The sequence below is a fragment of the Octopus bimaculoides genome, chromosome 10 (assembly GCF_001194135.2).
Source record: "Octopus bimaculoides isolate UCB-OBI-ISO-001 chromosome 10, ASM119413v2, whole genome shotgun sequence".
In the NCBI taxonomy this organism is placed as follows: domain Eukaryota; kingdom Metazoa; phylum Mollusca; class Cephalopoda; order Octopoda; family Octopodidae; genus Octopus; species Octopus bimaculoides.
In genome coordinates this window covers 34,986,744-34,992,247 of record NC_068990.1, presented here as the reverse complement: position 1 = coordinate 34,992,247, position 5,504 = coordinate 34,986,744, and the positions used below count along the sequence as shown (strand labels likewise).

The window sequence follows — 5,504 nt, the reverse complement described above, 5'->3', positions numbered from 1 at the left end:
CTAAAAGAAATGGAAAAACTTTCAAAATACAAAGACCTGGAAATAGAGATAACTCGAATGTGGAATCTAAAAACAGAAACAATTCCTATCATAGTAGGTGCCTTAGGTATAATAAAAAAATATTCAGACAAATACATAACAAAAACACCAGGAATTACAAATATATATAACATACAGAAAATTGCACTACTGGGTACTGCACACATTCTACGCAAAACACTTTCAATACAGTAAACATAAGAGCACCACAGCAAACCACAGCACATACCCAAGGCGCACAGAGATGCGCTCGGTAGTGAAGTGAAAGTACGTTATAAAAATAAAACTACTGAATAATAATAATAATAATAATAATAATAATAATAATAATGTAGTGTTAATAATAATAATGATAATGGTTCTTTAACGTTTCAGACGCAAGTTCTTCCATAGAAAATGAAGTAAGGTAGTAGCAAGACAAAGAAGAAGAAGAAGAAGAAGAAGAAGAAGAAGAAGAAGAAGAAGAAGAAGAAGAAGAAGAAGAAGAAGAAGAAGAAGAAGAAGAAGAAGAAGAAGAAGAAGAAGAACAACAACAACAACAACAACAACAACAACAACAACAACCACAACAACAGCAATAAAAATAAAAACAATGAATAAATGAGTAGAAGAAAGTAGGTTTAGCTAAAGAAGCATGTGGCGATATATGGAAGCGTCCAGTAGGGTGATATCATAGATCTTCAATTGCCGTCATTGTTAAGTGCATTACTGTGTACAGTTGAGTTTTTTCTGCCCTGCAGATTCAATCTGAAGACAGGCCAATCCATGCAGAATATTTTGGCCAATTTGAAGAGTGAGAACGCCAAAGAAAAAAGAAAAAAGAAACAGAAAAAAATCTAGAGATATTAATGTTACTATTAGCTTAATTACAATGAGCTTTTTAATGAATAATATAAATATGCTTTATAGGCGTCAGCAAAATTATCATAAATATTCGTTTAGACATCAAACAGCTAGAATTTGTATCTAAGCCAGTAGCGATAACAGTAGTTCTGATGACGTATACAATAAGTGTTGTGAATAACCATTACGCTTGTCTCGACAGATCAATATTTCTGTGGAAAACAAATTACAGCTCCTTCGAGAACAATATGTATATGGTACACATATGCACTTCCATCTGAGTTAATAATTGACTATGAAAATATTATGGAGCTTTTATATTAAGCCAGGGCATGTGGGTCGTCAGAAGTCTAATACCATTATTCATGAGAACACAAGCTAGAGTTTATTTTTTTTTACACAACATTAACAAATAATTATTACGGGTAGGACCCGTGTAAATTCAACGGAATGAAGAAAACTTGGAGGGAACCTATTTAAGAAAGAAGGGATGATTTGTATTTTTATAGCATTCATAGTTTAGCTTCCTTTAAATATTCTATATTCATTTCCCAGCGTCTCTGTCGGTGTTGTCTTTTTTCTCTTTTTATTATATCTTCTCGCTTTTTCTCTCTGATATGCGCTCTATATCTACGCATCCTTTCACGGGTAGATTTCAACCTTGTTTTTTGTGAATCCATAGTTTCGGCTAAATTAACCCTCATAAATATCAATATAGGCGCAGGAATGGCTGTGTGGTAAGTAGCTTTCTTACCAACCACATAGTTCCGGGTTCAGTCCCACTGCGTGGCAACTTGGGCAAGTGTCTTCTACTGTATCCACGGGCCGACCAAAGCCTTGTGAGTGGATTTGGTAGACGGAAACTGAAAGAAGCCCGTCGTATATATGTATATGTATATGTATATGTATGTATGTATGTATGTGTGTTTGTGTGTCTGTGTTTGCCACCCTAACCATCGCTTGACAGCCGATGCTGGTATGTTCACGTCCCCGTAACTTAGCGGTTCGGAAAAAAAGAGTACGATAGAAGAAGTACTAGGCTTACAAAGAATAAGTCCTGGGGTCGAGTAAAAGAGTAAAAGAGAGAGAATCATTTTTTTAAGCGAGCAGACGATAAATAATTGCACTTACGCGTATGCGTATGCGATGGTCGCTATAAATAAAATTAGTTAAAAAAATACTTTTCACTATCAACACACCACCATCACCAACATCAACACCACCGCTCTTTGCCTATCTCTCTCCCTCTCTCGCTCTCTCAATATGACTGCCTCCCCAATTCATCTTTCTCTCTCTCTATCTATCTTTCCCTTCAGCTAATTTTTTAAGCACATAATAGGTATTCCTTCAATCACCCAACCGCACGTTGTTAACACTTCTCATTCCCTCTTTTTCTCCCCTCGTCTTTTTATCTCGTTCCTTACCTGTACCTTATCTTAACTTACTTCATATTGTGCCTGTAAAGGTCTGAAATTGGTAGCCACCCTATCATTACTGGAAATAACGGTAATAATACGACTTTATTTAAATTTTTATTGCTTACGAGAGTTTCTTTGAAACGGAACCAGACGTTTAAAGTAAGGAACGCACAAGAACTAATGTAGTGAATATTTTAGAAATAAATGTTAAATGCTGTTTTCAACTGAAGATAGCAAAGCATGTTTGTCATGCAAAGTGTGAAATCAATTGGTATTGAAATATGTATTACTTATCTTTGTATTCAAAGAACTAGTAATCCTGTTTCTGAAATGTTCATTGCATTGCTCGTGTGTATCTTTATCGTAACTTTTACGGTGGTTTTTGGAGCAACAGCTTTCATTTTAGTAACTGGTATTATATATCCCACCTTATCCTAAATTACTTAAAGGTACGCGTGTCTGTGAATTGCTCGGCTACTTGCAGGTAAATTTCATGAGAAGGCTGTTCTGTTGATCGGATCAACTTGAAACCTCGTCGTCTTGAAACCTCGTCGTATGTATATATAGTTGTATATATATATATATATATATATATATATATATATATATATATATATATATATGCATATAGGGAGAATTCACAAAAAAGAAACAAATGACGAAGGCAGGTGGTGTAGACAACAAACAGATGTATTGTATTAGTTTAACGCTCGGGAAGTGAAAAAGTCTTGAACGTTTCGAGCTTACGCTCTTTCACAGAAAGGAATACAGAAAGAAACAAGGAGAGAAAATAAAGAATGTGTAGTGGCTAGTAATATATCATGGCGATATATATATATATATATATATATATATATATATCCTTATGTATACACCTGTGCATCGGTTAATGCAATTTATTTTGCAGTTTTATTTCGTTCCTTTATCACGTGGAGCTCAGACATTTTTTCTTGCTTTTGTTTTCAGATAACATCTTTTAGTAATTAAGAGAAAAAATGCTTCTTTAAAATACAACGTGTTTATATTGCTCTTGGTGCTCCAGCATGGCCGCAGCCAAATGACTGAAACAAATAAAAAATAAAAGAATACAAAATTCCTTTTGAACACAATTATATTTAAGTCAGTCTCAATAGATATCAACACTATATAGAAAAATACTCCTTTAAACAAAATTACACGTAATTCATTCAATCCATAAAAACTTTCTTAAGTTTATGCAAGGAGCTAAAAGTATGAAACAAACCAACAAACTAACAAAAAATACATATGGCATCAATGCTTTCATTTTATAAAAGAAACTCATGAAATTTAGCTACTTTTCTGTTTTTCATATGAACCTCTAATTTGTTCCTATAAGAACTCGGTACTATAAGACAGATCTCTACTTCTTTTAGTTTTTGTTTTTTGTTCCCAATTTATATAATTCTCTGTTTATTGTTATGAACTGTACGTTATTTCACAAAAGTGCTAAAGCAAAGCCAGATATGATGTATTTTCTTCATCACTGTGTCTATCATCATTATTTTTGTTAACTCCTTAACGTGTTTCATATTGAGTCTCCCGTTATTAACATACAAAATGTCCTGAGTATTCACACTATCAGGTTCTTTGTAGATTTCTATCATTTGTAGAAGCTATTTCTCATCAGTACCGTTCAATCATTATCTTATGTTTTTTTCTTATCTGCATTTGTAAACACTTTCTTCACCACATGCGAATGAGGTATACATGTTTAATATTTTCACATCGATCTTCAATATATTTTATTGCTTTTTTTCAACATTTCTTTGAGAAACTACTTAGTGTCATCGTCATACTTCCTGATCAAGTGAAAAAGTTACTCAAAGATAATGTGCTTTTAAAATAAAAAGAACTGCTTGTCGATAGGCAGTATTACTGAAACTATTTTATGAAATGAAACGGATAATTAATAGCTGCACCCATTCAGACACAACCAAGTCTTGAAGAGTGGACAGGAGCGTTGACATAAACCGTAATTGGATTATATTCGAAATCATTCTTTAGAAAGTAAGTTTGTCAGCGAAGCATGAATGCTCAACAAATTATTAAGTAAGAAATCTGGTGTAGCTTATACTTTTCTGTGTAATTTATAAATAATAGTCAGAGTGAATAGATTTTGTAACATCTTTCTCTAGGAGTATTAGTGACATCTGCTCTTAATAACAAAGTCAGCGATTTATTGCTGCTTTGTAGAGTAATATAGTTTCTCTACTTTTGAAATAAAACTATTAGATAACTGTTTCTAAAGAAACCGACATTCATAGATATCGTGCATATTTTTTTTTTTATTTATATGATACTCTTCAGTTGTGCCAAAGATTCCAATGAAGACATCGGGATACCTATTATTCGAATGCTAATGATATCGGATTATTTATTAACCATTTCAAACTAAGTAATAGAAGCAACAACAGCTCAGTGACTTCCTCAACATATTTTTTCAAGTGATTGAATAAATTCAACATGATTTGCTTGGAAGAGCAGCAAGTAACACTCAGATTTATCAAACTTTAACTGTTCCTCATATTTTTTTTTTATTTGAGCTGCATTACTAGACTTAAGCATTTACCTTCTCATATTGATTCATTATAATTTTTAAAGTTGACACTTGCAAGTCATAATAATTCCGCAAGAACAATTTTATTTTCTTTATATTCTTTTTATAATATTTAATTTGCTGTCTAATAATATTGCTTGTAATTTACGTGTATTGTTCGCATACCAAAAGTACTGATGAATTATTAAAGTAAGCTGTCAAATTAAGAAATTGCTACAGAAGTCATTTGGTTTGGTATGGTCAAGAACTCCATGAGGCAAACATATAAACCAGCTGTAGTTGAATGATTGCTTTCTTTTGTGTGCGATGAAACAACGAGTTCGCTTCATATAAGGAGACACACATTTGTGTGGGAAATTGTGCGGACGGCCAATCAACAAACAAGGAGATCTTCGTGATTTTAGATGTTAGTCTGTTGCAATATCAATTTTTTCTGTATCTTACAATCATACCAGTGGTATATGCCCATAAGCATGTGTGTGTGACTGCGTGTATGTGTTTGTGTTTGAGAGTGTGTGTTCGCATGTCAGAGTGTTTGTGTATGTTTGCATATATGTATGTATGTATGTATGTGGGTGTGTATATATATATATACATACATACACACACACACACACACACACACA

General features: G+C 33.1%; 1 long non-coding RNA gene across 1 annotated transcript in view; it reads right to left on the bottom strand.

The window, feature by feature from the left end:
• The window catches only part of LOC128248892 (uncharacterized), a 143,907-nt gene that overhangs the window by 88,972 nt on the left and 49,431 nt on the right, over positions 1 to 5,504 (bottom strand). The gene's annotated exons all lie outside the window — the stretch shown is intronic.